Source organism: Puma concolor, chromosome B1, assembly GCF_028749965.1.
Source record: "Puma concolor isolate L17-30 chromosome B1, mPumCon1.1.hap2, whole genome shotgun sequence".
Classification (NCBI taxonomy): domain Eukaryota; kingdom Metazoa; phylum Chordata; class Mammalia; order Carnivora; family Felidae; genus Puma; species Puma concolor.
The window spans coordinates 188,625,398-188,645,976 of record NC_141670.1 but is presented as its reverse complement, the minus strand read 5'-3'; the positions used below and the strand labels follow the sequence as shown (position 1 = coordinate 188,645,976).

At 40.9% G+C, this 20,579-nt stretch overlaps 1 long non-coding RNA gene across 1 annotated transcript in view; it reads right to left on the bottom strand.

Moving 5' to 3' along the window:
* LOC147582075 (uncharacterized) overlaps positions 1-18,616 on the bottom strand; it is a 57,699-nt gene extending 39,083 nt beyond the window's left edge. Inside the window, exon 1 of the long non-coding RNA XR_015250550.1 lies at positions 18,510-18,616. This is a non-coding gene — a long non-coding RNA (uncharacterized LOC147582075). The remainder of the gene's footprint in view (positions 1-18,509) is intronic.
* Positions 18,617-20,579: the final 1,963 nt, after the last annotated feature.

Sequence of the window (20,579 nt, the reverse complement as noted above, 5' to 3'; positions counted from 1 at the left end):
AATCCCCTACCTGCACCGGACACAGCGGTGAGATACCAGGGAGAGAGAGCGAGTTTCAAAAGCACAAAGGTTTTATTGGGGCCTAGGGGCAATTGGTGAGGTAATGGCTGTGGCCTCAGCGATTGGCTGGGGAAGGGTCGGGCCTCAGCCGATTGGCTGGGGAAGGGTCGGAGTCCTGTTACGCAGGTCGCTGGGCGTGTTTTGATCAGGAAGTTTGCACGGGTGAGCCGGAGGTTACTCAAGGGGAGGAGGCGTGGTGTAGGTGAAGGACACAGAACGAGATGGAGTCGGCCGTTGTAGGCCCGCCCTTTCACTTCCTCAATCTTTTAATCTTAAAATGTTGATCTTGCGTTGCTTTAAAAGTTGTATGAAAACTAACTACTCACTCCGTCTCCCGTAAAAATCTGCATATATACAAATTTTTGCATATCCTTTTTGGAGTCCATAAGATACCTGCTCCTGAAGTTGCGCGTGGACCACAAAGCAGGACCCCGGGCTAGAAACTTACGTGGCAGTCTGTTAATGTCAACTTGGATCAGTATAATTATCTTCCTTCTTTATCTTAGGTGAACTTAAGCTATTGAATGATGCAGGATAAGGCATGCAACTGTGCAAATTAATGCACTAAAGATATACTTTCATCCCTTTTTGCAGGGTCTGTGCAGCTGCACAATATTTTTTTTATTAGTCTCTATAGTTCTATTTTTAACGCCCACAGAAGCCAGTTGACAAATGTTCTTTATCACCTGTATCCCCTTCACTCTTTCATCCTGCTACCTACTCCACTGAAAAATAGAAGAAATCGGGTATAAATAAGTATCCCCACTTAATTTAAACTTAATCTAAACTTAATTTAAACGTAATTTAAAGAATGCACCTCCATTCTTCCTTTGAATCTCCGAAAGAGATGTAACTTTCTTGCAGCCAATGTTATTCCTTCCTTTTGGGCTCCTGGTGTTACTCTATCCTAGACCCCATTTTTGCAAACAGCTCCTTTACCTGTGTTATTCATGTCTCCCCCTTAAATTGCTATTCGTTCTCAAGATTTCAACATTTTTTTTTCCCCATTGGAAAAGAGAAAAAAGCTCCCTCAACTGTGGAGCCCACTTCTCACCCCTCCCCATACTCTACCTCATGCATTTCCTTTGTTTCACAGCCAAGCAGAGACAAATACTTTACACTCGCTGTCTCTAATGGTTCCATTTCTCACATCACTACAAACTCTCTAGCATCCCCAACACTCCATTAAAATTGCTTTTTACAAGCAATAAATAATTTTCCAAATGGTCTAATTACAAAGAAAAAAACCTAATTGGTTATTTTCAATTATTATACCTGTCCTCTGGGAAATATTTGTTATTGTTGACTATTTCCTGAAACACATTTCTCTCTTGTCTTCTGTAGCAATACTCTCTCCAAACTTCTCTGTTATGTGTCTATGTTGTGGGTCTCCGACCTCTTGTTCTAACAAGTACCACTGTGATAGTGATCCTCGGGTCTCTCTGTTAAGTCTTTTTTTCTTTTTACTCTCACTCAATTGCTGAATGACCAAACTGCATGATATTTTCGACTATTGCCTACCTACCTATAAATCAATGAACCAAAACTCTTGATCACTTTTAGGAATTCTCCAAAAAAAAAGAAAGAAAAAAATGAGGCAGTCTTCTCCTAAGTTGTTTGAACACAACCAGTCCCAAGTAAATGTCATCATTGTTACCCTCCCCAAACCATTCTCCAAATTTATTCCCCTCTCTTTTTTCTATCTCAGTGATTATCTCCACCATTTCCCTTGTTGCCCAAGCAGAAGCCCGAGAATCACACTAAATTACTCATTTCATTTCTGAATGGTGACTAGTCAATCATACACTTATATATGCAATAAATAATTGTGGAGTGTATATACCATGTGCCAGCCACTCAGCTAACCCTTTCTGCTAACCCTTTGCCAGGTTGAATTAGACCTTATCTTTGCTCTCAAACTGCTTACATTGTAATGTTGCAGAGGCTGCAGGCTATATTCAATGAGAGTTTAAAGGAAGGGCTCTCTGAATCAGACTGAGGTGGAGGTGTCAAAGAGAACTTGCCAGAGGCAATCCTTGCATTGAATGATAAAGGATCAATGGTAATTAGCTAAGGAAAGAAGAGAACAATAATCCAAGAAGGAGCAGCCTAATGCAAGGTTTGACAAAGTGGTTCTGCTTCCTAAATCATTCATAGCCCTTTGGCTTTCTCTCCAGATACACTGCTAGAAACTTACATACAGCCAGCCACCATATTTTTCACCAATAAAATTAAAAAGGCCTTTTCATTAGCTCTCATTGGCCGCTAGTGTTACCTTCATCCCATCCATCTTCCACATGGCTACTGGACAGATCTTTCTAAAGTGCCTCTCTGAGCATAACTCTCTAGTACTTAAATGGACTTCAAGCTGTATTCCAAAGCTGTAATCATCAAGACAGTATGGTACTGTCGCAAGAGCAAACACTCAGATCAATGGAACAGAATAGAGAACCCAGAAATGGACCCACAAACGTATGGCCAACGAATCTTTGACAAAGCAAGAAAGAATATCCAGTGGAATAAAGACAGTCTCTTCAGCACGTGGTGGTGGGAAAACCGGACAGTGACATGCAGAAAAATGAACCTGGACCACTTTTTTTTAAAATTTTTTTAATGTTTATTTATTTTTGAGACAGAGGGAGACAGAGCACGAGTGGGGAAGGGGCAGAGAGAGAGAGGGAGACACAGAATCTGAAACAGGCTCCAGGCTCTGAGCTGTCAGCACAGAGCCCGATGCGGGGCTCGAACCCACGAACTGTGAGATCATGACCTGAGCCAAAGTTGGATGCTTAACCGACTGAGCCACACCCAGGCACCCCTGGACCACTTTCTTACACCATACACAAAAATAAACTCAAGATGGATGAAAGACCTAAATGTAAGACAGAAAGCCATCAAAATCCTCAAGGACAAAGCAGGCAAAAACCTCTTTGACCTTGGCCACAGCAACTTCTTACTCAACACGTCTCCAGAGGCAAGGGAAACAAAAGCAAAAATGAACTACTTGGATCTCATCAAAATAAAAACTTCTGCACAGCGAAGGAAACAATCAGCAACACTAAAAGGCAACCGATGGAATGGGAGAAGATATTTTCAAACGACATATCAGATAAAGGGTTACTATCCAAAATCTATAAAGAACTTATCAGACTCAACACCCAAAAAACAAAACAATCCAGTGAAGAAATGGGCAAAAGACATGGATAGACACTTCTCCAAAGAAGACATCCAGATGGCCAAACGACACATGGAAATATGCTCAACATCACACATCATCAGGGAAATACAAATCAAAACCACAATGAGATATCACCTCACACCTGTCAGAATGGCTAGCATTAACAACTCAGGCAACAACAGATGTTGGTGAGGATGCAAAGAAAGAGAATTTCTTTTGCACTGCAGGTGGGAATGCAAACTGGTGTAGCCACTCTGGAAAACAGTATAGAGGTCTCTCAAAAAACTAAAAATAGAACTACTCTATGACCCAGCAATTGCACTACTAGGTATTTATCCAAGGGATACAGGTGTGCTGTTTCAAAGGGACACACGCACCCCCATGTTTATAGCAGCACTATCAACAATAGCCAAAGTATGGAAAAAGCCCGAATGTCCATCGATGGATGAATGGAGAAAGAAGATGCGGTATATATATATATATACAATGGAGTATTACTTGGAAATCAAAAAGAGTGAAATCTTGCCATTCGCAACTACATGGATGGAACTGGAGGGTATTCTGCTAAGTGAAATTAGTCAGTCAGAGAAAGACAAATATCATATGACTTCACTCATGAGGACTTTAAGATACAAAACAGATGAACATAAGGGAAGGGAAGCAAAAATAATATAAAAACAGGGAGGGAGACAAAAACATAAAAGACTCTTAAATATGGAGAACAAACAGAAGGTTACAGGAGGGGTTGTGGGAGGGGGGAGGGGCTAAATAGGTAAGGGGCATTAAGGAATCTACTCCTGAAATCATTGTTGCACTATATGCTGACTAACTTGGATGTAAATTAAAAAACTAAATAAAATTTAAAAAATCAAACCAAATAATAACCCCCAATTTTCAAATTGCATCCTGACATATGATTTAGCTTCTCACTACCCTGCAGGTTTAATGAGTTACTATCATTGGACACTCTACTAACCAGTCAGTTTACTGACCGTGACAATGTACTCTGTAACGTTTGATCCTTTGCATATGTATATGTTGATTCCTCCTAAGATTTTCTTCTTTCTTCTTGTGTGACAGATACTCACTTACGAGTGAGTGTACTTCATCAAGACTCATTTAGGTGGCATATCTTTAGATGCTCAGGTAGATTAAGCACTACGTTCTCTATGGTCCACAGCAACATATGCATATATTCATTACAGCATATGTCACATTATATTATATCTGTTTACCTGTCTATTTCCCCAATCAGACTTGGAATGTCTTGGGGGAAAGAAAAAATGTATTATTCATCTCCATATCCTCAGTGCTCACGATAGTTGCTGGCATATTCATAGGTGCTGAAAATATTTATTGTGTAAGCATTAATTAATTAATTAATTAATATTAGGCACTTCCATTGATTAATAAGGGAGATTTCCTTTGTGAAATGGAGAATATTTCTTTCCTACAACCTTAAAGAATCAACAAATATTTGCCAAGCTCTGACTCTATGATAGTCACTGTGCCAAGCACTTTTAGTTTAAAGGCAAAAAATATAGTCCTTACTCTCAGTAGGGCTTATATTCTATGAAGGAAGACATACATGAAAATAGGCAACTACACAAGAGAATTAAGTGATATGATAAGGGAAATAAAGAAAACTATGAGAAATCGGGGCCAGAGGACATCAAACCTACTTCTGGATCATTAGAGTAAATTTCCAGAGCAAATGACAGTTAAGCTGGGACCTGGAGAATAGGTAGGAGGAGGGGACAGCTATTCCAGGCAGTGGGAATTTCATGTGAATGTCCTGAGTGGGAAGAAAAGCACACCCTAGCCACAGAATTTAAAGATCGGTCTGAATGGATCACAGTAATTCAGAAAGAGTTGGTGGGAGGTGAGATTGTGAAGGGTTTTGATATCTCCCAGGATTTAAAAAAAGGGACAGAAAATATCATGCTATGTTTAAGAAGATCACACTGGCTGCAGAATGGAGGCTGGCTTGGAGGAAGGCAGGAATAAAGACTCACATGCAATCACGTAAGTAGGAGACGGTGGTGGTAGTGTATAGGAACTCTGTCACCCCCAACATTTTTTTAAGACTGGCCCCTGTGACCATGGACTGAGGAAAGCTGCTGTGCATTGAAGGAGCTCTAACATCCTGCCTCCCTCACTGGGAAATGAGAGGAAAGCTATAGAGTGAAGGCAAGGGGAGCCCTTATACCTGACTTCATTTGGTTGCTTATTTATTTATTTATTTATTTATCCATTCATTCATGTATTTAAAGTTTTTATTTAAATTCCAGTTGACATACGGTGTAATAGTAGTCTCACGTGTACAATATAGTGATTCAACACTTCTATACAACACCCAGTGTTCATCACAACAAGTGCCCTCCTTAATCCCCATCACCTATTTAACCCACCTCCCCACCCACCTCCCCTCTGTCACCATCAGTCTGTTCTCCATAGTTAAGAGTCTTGCTTCTTGGTTTGTCTCTCTGTCTCTCTTTTTCTCCCCTTTGTTCGTTTGTTTTGTTTCTTAAATTCCCCACGAGTGAAATCATATGGTATTTGTCTTTCTCTGACTTCCTTCACTTGGCTTAATACTCTCTCGTCTCATCTCCATGGTTGCAAATGGCAAGATTTCCTCCTTTTTGGTGGCTGACTAATATTCCATTGTATATATGTACCCCTTTGTCTTTCTTCATTCATCACTCGATGAAGCAACTCGGGCTGCTTCCATAATTTGGCTACGGTTGATAATGCTGCCAGTTTAAATGTATGACGCAAACCTGAACAAAACATGGTGTGAGGGGCTGAAACTCAGAAATGGTGACAGGCTGATGATTAGGCCCCGGCCAGTCCACACCCCAGAAAAAATAGGAGGCCACAGAATATTGCACTAAACAGCAACAGTGAAAGTATGTTCCATGGGCAAGAGAAGATCTTGATGGGCAGCTGAATAACCACTGAGATAGCTGGCCCGTAAAATAGGAGTCTTTTCAATGGGACAGAAGTTCAATTCAATAGGGAGGCAATATAAAATCAGAAAGGGGCTTCTGTTGAGGTACCTCTTGGTTATGAAATGGATAAAAAATGAGGCTTCTCTGGTTTCATGTCAGAGCCGAGGATGGGCATCCACGCTGGGTTCAGATTCTTCCAAATCGCTGTAGTCATTTTGTTTTCTTAGAATCTGCCTTCAAGTCCTTCTTCATCTAAGGAAAAGGCACCTGGAAAGGGACAGTAGAACCTCTGCCTGCGAGGCCAAATGTTTTCTACCGTACTCCTATCGCAAATAAACAGCTACTGTCAAGAAGAACTCCCCTAGATTTCCCCAGTGAGCCCATATATTAATACCTCACAGCGGAGTTTCCACTTGGCTTCATGACTACAGGAAAGCATTCAAGTGTACACAAAGCACCTTGATGCTCTAATACTACCCATCCTTTGCCATAAACATTGGGCCTGTTTCACGAAAATGAGAGGTTCTCCTCCCCTGTATTACCAACTATAAAAGTGTACATTTTGCGGGCATAGGTTTCTCATAAGCTCCCAGTCACTCAATCAGATGTTAAAAATATGGCATGAAATCTGAAGTCATATTTACTCCAGATGGATACCAGAATATGTATCATATTACATATTCCATGTCCAAGGACTATGGCAAGTTCTGCCTAGCTCAACTTTTTAGATGATCTCTTCATCCCATTCACTTTCCTCTATCCCAATGGCCACTGACATAGTTCAAGCCACTACTATCTCTCACTCAGAGGCTATAATTGAATCCATCCCAAATGACTCTGCCTACAGTCTTGCCCCATCCAATCCATCCTCCACACTGCAGCTGGAGTGATACTTCTAGAATGCAAAATGAATGAATCATGTCGCTTCCTTACTTAACACTCATCAAGTGTTTCCCAGTGCTATTACAATAAAGTCCAAGCCCTTTAGAATGCCCTTTGTGGCCTGGCATCCTGCCTTTCTTGCCTAATCTCACCCTCTTGTCCTTCCTACCTTAGGTTCAAATCAAGAAATGTGTACTTTTCTATTCTTGAGCATAATTTTACTCTTACCTACCGAACTCTTCATGGCCACTTTTTTCTTTTTAGATATCATCATCAAAGCTTTTCTACCCTTTGGTAAACAACATCAAATGCCCCTTTTATGAGCTCATATTAAATCTTACATCTTATTGTTGTATTTATCACATTTTATCACAGGTAATGATTTAACTCCCTATTCTCCTGCCATACTGTAAACTTGCAAAGAAGTGATCATTTTTTATCTTCTTCACCACTGTATTCCTAGCACCTAGTGCAGCATTCATATCAATTTGTTGGATGGATAGATGGATGGATGGATGGATAAGGATGAGCTTGTAGAGAGCTCGATAAAGAAAGCAGATGGACGCTTGTATCTCCTCTATAAAGAGGAGATAATAAAAATACTAACCTCATATCATGGCTATAAATATTAAATGAGGTATTTATTATATGTAAAGTATTTGAGACTGTGTCTGCCATGTTATAAGCACTCCTCTAAAAAAAGTCAGCTATTATTAATATTAATATTAATATGGTATATTCTCAAGAAACATGACAAATAAATGAATAGGTTTAAAAAGATTATTCAGTAGTAAAATCTAGATACATTCTCTCCGGCCTCTCTGTCTAGCCCTTAATTACAAAAAAGCATTTGAGATTTCCTGATAATGCCCAACATCTGTGGTCACAACTCACCCACATTCAGCAAGCAATACAATAATAGAGTACAATGAAACATTTTCTGCCCTAGGATCCAAGTTCAACCCTTATTACTAGAATTGTTTTTGTCAAATTCCCACCCCTAGGCTCTGGATGCTGCCTGTGTTCTGAGATCTATGACATCTTCTTGCTCCCTGCTCTCTTACCTGACCTTCTGGTCTTTGGTCCCTTGCCTGTCTATACTGGTGGTACCTGATTAATTGGGCTCTGCTCCTGACCCTTTCTTGTTTGGCTTGTGTCCAGGGTGGGTCAATGGCTTTAAGGACATGCCCCTGGGCAGTGCACTGTGCCAAGACACACGGGAGAGGAATGCCACAGTGGTTGGTCCGTATTAGCATAATTATCTCCTGAATCTACTTTCAACCAATTCATACTTTGTCTCAGACCAACCTAGTTTTGACCTTCTTTTTATTTTTATTACTTCCTTACAAGTTGCCCTTTCAACCTGATGTTGTTCCTTTTTAAGGCTTTGATTAGCATTCTTCTAATGTGACATTTCCTCGGAAAATGTTTGGCTTGGTCCCAGGATCCCCCTTACCAATGGGCATACTTCTGTACTGCCCTAAGTGGGTATAAGCCAGAGGTGATATGCAAAATATTTAATATCTGATAAAACAGAGGCAATGAGGAATCAAAATGAATGATGGCAAGAGGACTGGAGGTGGATCCTGGAAGGTCTCCATACTATGTCGAGCACTGATTCGTTAGTAGCTGTATCTAAGGTTACAGACTGGGGATGTGGGGAAATAGCTGCTTACCAAGCAGTCTAATTTTTAGCAACCACTAGAGTATACCTCAAGATTTTATCTAGGTTGGTGTTTTCTAATACAAGCCTATTTTTTCATCCTCCATAATGCATTGCCCATTAGACTAATCCCTAAACTTAGGCACTAATTGACAGGATTGCTCACAAAAATGTCATATGCACATATATTGGCTTTAGTTGTCCAGTATGAAAATTGCTAGAAGCAAAATCACCCCCCAAATTACTAGGTTTTTGAGGGGATGATGTTATTCAAGAAACCTCAAATTTATTATTTTTAACCCTATAAGCCCTCGAAACCTCATGAACAAGAAATAAACTAGAAGTTTGTACATTCCTCAGGAAAAGTATCTTCTCCAAAGTCAACTTCAAATATAGTCATGATGAATACTAGGGATCTTCATAGGAAAAGATAGGTAGATTGTCTAATAAAAAAAGGTGGACTCCAGGGTCAGGAAAAGTCCGTGCTATTTGACATATGTTATAGACCAGTAATTTGTATGTAATTCCCATTCTTCCTTTTTCTAAGATAAAGATTCTATTGTAGTTACCCTGTTCCTTCACCACCCCTGGATACTGGATGAAGGGAATAGACAACTTATCTTTCCTAATAGTCTCTAGACTAGAAAATTCACATCTGGATCTGATAGCGAGGAGTGGACATTACTCAGAGATGATACACTTTAAGCTAGATCCTAAAATAAATGATCTTTGGGGTTACTTCCTCTAGAAAAGGGCTAAGTAGACTCTATTAAAATGTGTACATGAAGAATGGTATGCACGGATGCCCACTAGTCTAAGGAATGTCAGAGACTGTTCATTGTTGAATTCAGTACTTACCTCTAACTTCCTTCTCCTGTGCCCCATCCACTGCAGAGGCCAGAGAAGCTACATATATGTTTTCCCAGCTCCCCTTACAACCAGGGTGAGCCACATGACATACTTCTAAACAAAAAAGATGTGAAGGTCAGAGGGTGTGAAAGCTTTTACTTTACTGATGAAGTGAACAGACATCACTGATAATTTACCTTACCCCATTTTTCCTAACTTTAAGTAGACATGAGATTTGGTGATGTGGTATCCATCTGATAACCATGAACAACAAACGAACAAACCAACCGAGAGATTTAAAGAGGTGCAAGCCCTGACACTACTATGCTAGTGAACACACGTCAGCAATAATCAACCTCCTGATTCTTGAGTGCAAAACAGTTACTCATATTATTTTACACCACTGCTGATTGAGTTTGCTGGTGTTTGCCGCGGAAAACATCCTTACTAACAGAGCCCTTTGTGATGCAATTAAAGTCTCTAACATCATTACCCAAGTGAAAACAACGGTGAATTTTGCACTGCACATTTTTTATATTTTCTTAGATCAACATCTCTGTTTCCTTACAGTCCATGTGGGATGTCTGTTCTCTGCTATGAAATCTGTCAGGGTACAATTTTGTAGCAACCCCAACTGGGCAAACAATACAAGGGCCAGATGGCTATTATGATACATCAATCCTTCCAGAAGCAAATTTTATAATAAAAAATTTAGAACCCCCCAAAATTATCAGAAAACTAAACATAATTGAAGTAGCAATTAGGCATGAATCAACAATAAAAAAAAATCATAGAATTCAAGCTAGCACTTCCAAGCACCATGCCTATGATAGATATTGCTGATGATTACAGTATCTTTTTTCAGAGATACCACTTCATACCTGAGAATACTTCATAATGGTTCTAGGCAACCATTATCCAGTAATTGGAGCTGACACATAATGTGAAACCTAACTGTATCTCCTAATAACTGCATAGTCACGCTATATATATAGTCACAATCCGAACAAAAATCCATGTTCACTAGAAATCGATAATATCTTTGGGGGAGGGAGTTTGGAGGGTACCAACTAAGTGTTTCAATTTCATTTTGTACCCCTTCTTATTTCTCTTGAGTCCTAGTTGACCTTGTCATCTTCATGACTACCTAGTCAAGAAGACATATAAAATCACATTGAGTTCTGAAAAGCCCCATTATTATGACCTTGTGCCCATCACTATAGCTAGTAAACAGTCTATGCCCTTTGTATTAATCATTGATTGATTATATCTCGATCCCTTTGTCGTTGCATCTGAACATTTGAAACTTGGTCAAAACTAGTCTTACTGTTACGTATAAAAAGAAATTTCTATTACCTCTTTACAAAAGATTGTGTATCTGCCCTTTTGGACAAATGGGCACACACATTTGTTTCTAGATATGACTTTTTGGAAGTCATAGATATGACTTTTTGGATATGACTTTTTGGCCTCTCTCTCCTATACAGGAAAAGACATCGTGGCTTGAGAGACTTTTCATTTTCTACTTCAAATCTATCTGGCAACTTAAAGGATAGATACAAAGGAGTAGAACTATTAGGAGTTAATGCTTAACACTTTCCTGCCAGATACATGGAATGTCCTTCTTTGATCTGGGCTGTATTGAAAGAGTGCTAAAAGATACTACAGAAGATACCAAAATAGAAAGAGATGCTATCGGGAAACTCAGGCAATTGCTGTTTGGTGACCTGAAAGGAAAGAATTACATATGAGAAAAGCAAAGGATAAAATACAAGGAAAAGAAAATATAGGTCACGGGGAACAAAATAAAACATAAAATTAAGTTGAGTAACATTTTAGAAATGAGTGTATACATATATGTGTGTGTGTGTGTGTGTGTGTGTGTGTGTGTGTATACATACAGATATATGTATGTATGTGGATATATATATATATATGAAAAAATGGTCTAAGAAAATTGGACTTCTGCTAAAAGCAACCCTAGAAGTATAAGAAATCTGAAAAATAGAGAAAGTTTGACATAAAATCAGCTGGTGTCAGTAAGAAAGAATGGGCATGGAAATTCCAGCTCCCCATGACAAAATGGCATGATCTGGAAAAATAACTGTAAGTTCTCTCATTGTAGGTGATGCTGTGAGCCCTCCCCCAAGGGAGGAAACAAAAACCACATGAGGCAAAGACAGTAAACAAATGAAGAAGGGCATTTTGACTTTGTATTCAGTCATTCAATTATTCAAATATTTAGTGAATCTCTACTAATGCTAGGCACTGTGCTGGGTGATGAGTGTATGTCAGTTAGCAAAAGCCTCAAAATACCTGCCCTCATTTCTAGCAAGGGAAAGATGTGATACACTCTAAGGAACTGTAAAGATCATATCCTTTCTGTATTATATAATCGTGTAAAATTAAGCCTAAGTATTGACAACTTTTCAGATTCCACTGACCTATGGTCTAATGAAGTCAGTGTAAGAGAGAAATTATGTATTTGCGTATACATATTGCCTTGCCTATTTATGAGTCAGCATCCCTTCCTATAAGAAACCATGCTTTGCTAGAAGCTCAATTTCTTGATCAGGAGATGTAAAGTGGACTAGGCAGTCTATATGCTATTCCCCCTGACCTTGCTCTTTAGGTTAAGGAGGGTTAAACCTTCAAAAGAAGGGGTAATCAAGCAATGTTTAGCACTAGAAAAATCTCAAAGAAATTAGTAAAGATACTCAAGGCCAAAGCACTCAGAGATAACATCTTCTTTAAAGGTAAAAAAGTTAGTATAAGGATAGGTTAAGAAGTATGTTTTCAGGCAGGGGCTGCTGTTCTAGGTCATCTGTCCATCCGTCCATCCATCCACCCGTGTATTCTAGGAAGAACAGGGAGCTATGCAGAGGCACAGGCAACTTTATCCTCACTAGGAAAGAGGTGCCCTGATACAAGTTGACTTGCAAAATCATATTCAAATCCCATGGAGTTTATGTTGTAGGCTTTGTCAGTAGAGTTGATTCATGCGGGGGAGGGGGGTGGCACTTGTGACACCAGCCATATTTGTCTCCAGCCCAGTCTCTTCTTCTCGTCCTGTGCATTGTTACATTTTTTAAATTCTTTTTTAACACATGGGCTTTGGTATCCAATTTCCCAAAGTTGCTGGATAGCCCTGTTTGTGATAGACAAAGTCAAGCCAAAATCCTACAAAGAGAAATTTGCCTGCTGTCAGAGATCTGACATACTTTTGTATGAATGATGTAGATAGATTCTATAAAGCATTAAAGTAATCCCTGAGAGATTTATGTTGAACACAATCACTCTTATATAGACATATATCTTGGAAGTCCACTCCTTGACATTTCTTCCTTAAGACAAAAATTAAATAATGACTCTCTGTAAAAACATTAAAGGTCTCCTTTTACTGGGGAAAAATGAGCAAAATCACAGGGCACTTTTGAAGCTTAACTTCTGTTTAGCCCACCTTGAATTCCTTTGACACACTTCTAGGTCTACCTAAGAGCAGTAGGAGAGATTCCGTAAACTAGAGATTTATAACATATGACAACTCAACCCAGATCCTTATGAAACCAGAAGTGAGTCAGCAACATTAAGCTGCTTGAAATTCAGGGCATTTCAGAGTGAGGGGGAGAAATCTTCAAGAATTTCACAGGCAATGTTTTACTCTGAAAAACTGCTGAGAATTCTTCAGAGGCGAAGTGGTGCCTGAGTTTTTATTTTCCATGGCTAGCTGGTAAATGAACCAAGGCTTTGTGAGTTGGGATCAGACAGCTGACGACAAGAAGGGCCACATCAGCGGGATGTCTAGTTGCTTCCACACAACCTCTCTCAGAAAGTAGTTGACCTTCAATGGCTCCCATTCCCTTCAAGAAAATAATCTCCAATCCTTAATGCAGGCTATAGGCCCTTAATTAACTGGCTCCGGCCTCACTAGTCACACATGCCATCTGCTCAGGCTTTCTGCTCCTCTCCTCCATACTATTGCCAAACTGAAATTCTCTCATTGCCTCTATGAATCATGCTCTAGTTCTAATTGATTATTGAATTGACCCTCGATGGATTCATAATATAAAACAACTAATTATTATACATAATAATAACAAAATTAGAGTCTCCATGTATTGAATATCTACTCAGTGCCAGACATAAGTCTTATGCTTCTATTTTATTAATTTTCACCCAAACCCTGCAAAGCAGGCTATATATCTTTTTAGAGTTCAGGAACCTACATTTTGAGAGGATAGATAATTTGCTTAAGGTAACACTGATAGTATGTGGTGGACATACAACTTTAGCGTAGGTCTTTTTGGTGTCCACGCACACTATCTTCCTGTGCTTTTTCCCCCTAATTAACTCATCTTTGACTCTCAGTACTCAATGCATTGCAGCCATGTTCAGAAAGGTTTCCTCTGATGCCCTCTGCTCCTGTGGGGGAGAACAGGTGCTTCTCTTGCTATTGGAAAGCAATTAAAACCTCTATGAGTTACTGGTTTGCTTCTCTGTCTCCCCTCTCTTAGAATACGAGCAACAACCAGCACTCTTTCTTCTCCGTAGCATCTTTACCTCCCATATGGTAGCAGCTCATAAGATGTTTCTCACCCGTGGCCAACCATAAATGAGCAAATGATTGAAGAGGTGTCACGTGGTGATTCAAGAACCAGGTGAAGCCAGGAAAAAGATATCTTAAGCCTTTGCCAGTGAGCACTTTCTGAAGCTACCCTTTCTTTACTAGCGGTGAGCACTGACTAGGACAACTAGATGTAGCTAAAAACCCAGGGCTTTGTTTTTTGAGCCCTCACCCTCACCCTCACCGAACCCCCTCAGCCCAGTTCACCTCTCCAAATGATCCAGAAAAACTAAAAGACAAAATCATCTCCCTACAAGGAGGTTTAAGAGTGATCATGTAAGGTAGCTGCTGAGGGACCGGCGTGAAGGGAAGTCATGATAAAGGCTGTTAGGAGGCTCTATTGAATCGTAACTCGGGAGAAATGTGGCTGGATTCATCAGGCTGTGGTTAGGAGACCTATGAGCAAATTTTACTGGCTGACCTTAACTAGAGAATTGATTTTTCTTTTCTCACAAATCTCATAACAAGAGTAGAACAGAGAAAAGACAAGAAGCCAGCAGGGATGGAGAGAAGAGCTGGCAGAGCTGAAGGGATTCTTCCCTTCTTTCCTGAAGAAGAAGAATGTGTTCTCTGCCAGGCTCAGGCCTGGGCCAGGGCCCCGCTGCAAATGAAATCCATGCATCTCCTGAGCTCTTCAAGGTTGGGAATTTCCAGACCAAATCACAGAGCAGGTCGCAGAATGAGGATCACAGGAGAGGACATTGATTTCCTGCTTCACTTTCAAGGGCACTGATTCATGCATGTAAACACACACACACACATACACACACACACACACACACACACACACACACACACACACACCTGTTTTCCTTTCTTCTCTCTCCATCTCCTTCCGCACTTGACAAGGAATCTCTGTTGCACATAAGCCCTGCCCATGCTTGTTTACTAGCTAGTATATATTTTCAGTCACTCAGATGTCTTACTATCCTACTGAACTGGGGTTATGGAGCATGCAGGGAGCACCAGGTACTTGAGTTGCAGAAACTCTTCTGAAGTATGCCATTTATTAAGTAACGAAAACTCTTCCCTGGCAGACATGGTTATCACAAATGTTGCAGTCATTTGCAATTTTAAAAAAGGTAACCATGAATATTTTTATATGTCACCTCTAGGGATTCCTGAACTGACCAAACTTCTTGATCATAATAGCTGTTGGCTGGTGTAATCACACTTAACTCCTGGGGACTGTGAGCACCCAGAGAGGGGATGAATCTCCTGCCATGTTGGAACAGAGAAATAATCAATATTTGCTGTTATTATTAGTCACTGGTAATATTAGTCCCATTTTATAGATAAAGAGGCTGAGGCTTACAAGAGTTCCAGGCTTGCCCAAAGTCACACATCTAGCAATTGATGGAGCCAGGTTTTGGTTCCACTGGGTGTACGTGAAGAATCCATCAAGGCTTCTGGACAAAATAGAAATGGGTGTAGAATCAGAGGAGCAGAGAGACTCACACGGCTGCCATTTTCTCTCCTTGTCTCAGAGGAGAAGGCCAAAAAAATGCTTCTTAATGGGTTAAAGACAAGGAAGGTCCAACACCATGTATGTGGTAAGAAATCAGCAGCGGGTCCTTGGGACAACTTCGCCAAACACCTCCATCTCAGAACAAAGTTGCTCCAGCTGCATTTACCGGGAAGTGCCGTTAACTCCTTGGAACTCAATTGCGTTCTGACACCTTATTCATCTTCCAGATTATTTCCCATCACTGACCCCGATCTTATTAGAAAAACCTTGGAGAATATCAGTAATGGCACCTTTTCTTTCTTGCTTGCTTTTTTTTTGACAAGTTACTCCAGAATGGATTTAATATCTTAAAATTGTCATTGATTGAAACTAGTAATTCTAAATGAGCAGTTTAAAACTAATATCCCTCTTTTTTTTTTTTTTTTAATCTTTTTTCTCCCTAGCTACTCGACACTTGGTCTTTTCAAGGGTGTCTTCCTAAGCATTCAACAGTCCATAAAGATGTCCATAGCAGACAAAGATGGCGAGAAAATGTCCAGGAGCGTAGGACCTCCCCAGAGACGTCACTTATTCTCCCACTGAATCGCCCACCTACCAAAGAGTTTAGCACATAGTAGGCGCTCAAGAAATATGGAACAAATCAGGAAAAGTCATTCCTAACTGGAGCTTATTATTCATAAAATTAGAGGCTAGAATCTCAACACTCAGTAGTTCTTCAGTGGAGCTTTTGTGAGAAACAAACTACCAACATGCAGGTAGAGTGGAGGACCTGGAGGCAATAAACTTTTGTCTACTTCAAACATTTCTCTTCTCTCTCTCTCTCTTCCGGCAACCTTCTACTAACTGAATTTCCCATCCCTTCCCTAAGGAAGGGCACTAACTTTGGAATTCAGAGCTGTTAGCCCAGATAAGTTTATTTAACTAGCTAATAAAGACCTTGGGCCCTGGAAGGACAAATATATGGGGTGGGTGAGTCCCAGTTCCAGGAGGTAATCAGAAGTGCTCAACCAAAAGGGTGGCATGATTGGTTGCTGTTTGAGCAGAGGAAGTTGAAGAGAGCATGCTAAAGGGAGGGCCACCTAAACCCAATTCACCAACATAACTAGCTTGGCCCTGACACCAAATGAATGCATGGGTTTGCTGCAAGAAAGCCACGTTTGCATTGTCGAGGAGAGAAATGCAGCATCATGAATAATAATAATAATCATAATAATAGGTTTGGGGGTCCAAAAAACCTAAATTGGAGTTCCATCTTCATCCCTTTTTAGCTATCAGGCTATGACTTACTTTGTGTTTACTCAGTTTCCTCACCTGTAAAATGGGTATAGTTGCCCCTCCTATTTGGTGGCGCAATAAGGCATAATTGAGATCATGAAAATGCCTAAGATTGAGTCCAGTGCAGAAGAGATGCACAGTGAATGGTAGTTTTATCACCCTCAGTAATTATCAATAATTCTTTTCGAAGCAAACTTTAGCCTTGTTACTAAAGCAAAAATGAAGAGGGTCAAGGGAAAAAGGTAACTAAACATGGAAAGGGAAGAGCAGGGACAGGAATATTTATCAAGCATCTACAAGGTGCCTTCACATAAGAACACACCCTGAGGAAAAACAAAATGTGTCATATGAATCTAGCCTCCTCTGTCTCCCCCGTCACATCACCATATCCCACAGACCCCAACTCTTCAGGCTCCCAAAAATACAGAAACACTGATGGAAAAGGAGAAACGTGAGTGGGAGGAAGAAGAAGAAAATTCTGTATAAACCGAAAGCTTAATTGCTGGAGTGTCAGACCCGGACACTTTCTGAGTTATCTCAAAACTCTGAGTAGCCTCATAGGGGAGAGGGAGATTCCCACACTGCCAATAAGACGTGATCCCTTAGGGGCGCCTGGGCGGCTCAGTCGGGTAAGCATCCAACTCTTGATTTCCGCTCAAGTCATGATTTCCTGGTTGGTGAGATCGAGTCCTGCATTGGGCTCTGTGCTGCAGCATGGAGACTGCTGGGGATTCTCTCTCCCCTTCTCTCTCTTTGCCCCTCCCCTGCTCACTCTCTCTCTCTCTCTCTCTCTCTCCCACAATAAATTAACATTAAAAATAAAAGGAAGCGATCCCTTAAGAACACAAGCCCCGTAGCAAATGGAAACCTGGTGTGCACTGGTTCAAACATTCCAGGGGAAGGGACCAAGAAGGACGGCTGAGCGATCAGAATCACGGAGTCACAGAGTCAGGCAGTATGAGCTTATAATCTTGGGAAATTCTGGAAGAGAAGAGTTTGCATCCCTCCTGCTATTTGTTCATCACCTCTTCAGAAGTATTCAAATGAGCTGAGACAACTGCTTCACTTGGCATTTGGATCCATCTATTAGCCACTCCGGGCCGCGAGTGCTTAGTCATTTCTTAGCTCATGTCACTGCCACTTTGTTCGCGCATTTGACACTGACTCCAATAACCTTGTAGCATCTGCCCTCCCAATTCCCTGAAAACCCTGAGCAGCCTGCTTCGATGAACGCTCCTTTGAATGTCCTTTTCTCTCTCTCTCTCTCTCTCTCTCTCTCTCTTTTTTCTTTTGACAAGGAAAAGAGCTATCAGGTTTCTTGAACATTCTTGAATAGCTAATTCCTGGAGTCCTTGTCCTCACTCCTTCCCCTCTGTACCTCACTGGCATTTGCTCCGAGATCTGCTGCTTTTCAAACAACGACCTGGCACCGAGCTGAGGTTTCCAAATGTTAACTCCCTGGCATCAGTCCTGTAGGTGCTGAAAGAATTTTTCCCTGATTTGCACACAAACCCTTTCATTTCGATGCATATCAGGGTCAGCCCGGCTTTCTGCCTTACCTACAAGGTGGTTTGGAGGCCATGGCCCAGAGAACAGCTAGAGAAGTGTTCCTCTTCCTTTTCAAACCATCTCTCAGCCGCTCTCACCCAACCATTTAGAAATGCACAGTCCTCCCAGGTTCTTATTTAAGCCCCTACAGGCAGAGTCACGCGGTGGACCCTTACCTACACTCCAGCTTGTCAGACTTCCTTCAGGGAAGTCTGCACAGGCTCCAGCAGCTTGTCTGTTCTGTTCTCATGCCCTTGCTCAAGGGAAAGCTTGTCTAAAGCTCCTATGATGGAAGAAACTTTCCCACCCAGGTGTCACTGTCAATATGATTATTTTAGCAGATTGCCACGAGGCTATGATGTCTACTCTAGGGTGAAGGAGTGGTCTCACCTGCCTGATATCCTTTGGTTTCCACATTCCGTGCTTGATTCTTACAAGCAGAATGTAAGTGGAGCCTGGCGAGAGGAAATCAAAGAGAGAAGGAGACACGAGTAAAAGAATCCATTCATTCACCTATTAATTCTAAAAACTTTTTCTGAGTGCTACCATATGGATCTGGGAAAGGTGATGGGGAGTCAAGGAGACACATGGCTGAGGCCTTTGTCCTCCGGAACCTCAAGAGTCTAGAAGAGAAAGTGAAACCATTTCGATAGCATATAAGCAGAGCCTGTTACTTAAGAGGAGTATTTAACCAATGCTGAGTGAAGATTAGGGATTTAATAAGAGCTTTCCAGAAGGAACAGTGTTGGAGTCAAATCTCAATGGAAATGAAAAACTGTTTATGGTTGGCCTGTTGTGACTCAGACAGAGTGACAAGTGTTAGATATACGTCAACAAAATAGACTCTGTCCTGACATCATGGAGCTTAAATTCCAGCTCAGGACGTAGAGAGATGGAGTTGGGGATGGGAGGCACTTAGGTTCTCATTGTAAAGGCCACGTGTTAGTTAACAACTACTGAATGTTTCTATGTGCCAGATGCCATGCTAGATACATCATATTTAATCTTTAGAATGACATCATATAGCAGATATTGCTATTTCCACTTAAAGGTGATATAACTGGGATTTAGAGAGCAGTAACAGCCTGCTTACAAAGTTTACAAGTACTAGATCTGGGATTTGATATCCAGTATGTCTTACCCCAAAGCATGGGCTCTTAATCACCATGGGGAAAAGGCCGATGGGCTCTCTCACAGAGCAGGTGAAGGAGGGCATTCCAAGTAGAGGGGATGGCTTCTGCAAAGCTTCGGAAACATGATAGAATAGAGCATACTGTATTCTGGAAGCTGTAAAGGATGCAGTAAGAGCGGAGCTGTCGTGCCGGGGGCAATAGCGCTGGGAACATGAGGAAAAAGAATGTTTGTGTGAGGGGAGAGACCGTTCATAGATGAGTTCACACTCAATGCCAAGGACTTGGAGACTCCAAGGGAGTTTTTTTTAAAGAGCACATCAGTGGACTCTAAGTAAGGGCAGGGTAGGATAAAATTGGGGTTCTAGAAACAGTATTTTGAACTAAATGGAAGAAATGGTGGAATTGGTTATATATGAAATAATGACGATGAGAAACGATCAATTTGAGAGCTTTGAAAGAAGTAAAGAAAACGCGATGATCTTCGATTTGGTGAAATTAGATGTGGTGAGGAAAAGGAGGAAGGATTTATAGTGACTCCTAGGTTTTTGGACAGGGCAGGTTGAGTTGATGACAATCTCTGGAAAGAGGAATGTAAGTAGATTTTTAGGGAATAAGATGATATCTTCGGCTTGGGAACATATCATCTTATTGTTAGGGGAAACTCAAGAGGACATGTCCAGTAGGTCAATGAGCCCGAGCAGTGGTTGGGTTGGTGAAATTGATATAGAAGTCATCTCCCAGGGCCTTTGGGAAGTCAGTGTTATTGGAGTCAGTGATGCATCTCAAGGATACAGTGACACACATCAAGAACAGAAAGATGATTCAAGAAAAAAGCCAGGGGAATATCAACATGAAAGAGTTAAGTCGAGGAAAAGAAACTAACAAAGGAGAATATGATAGGATAGCCAGAAGAGAAGGATGAGAGCATATTTTTCTACCTGCATACCA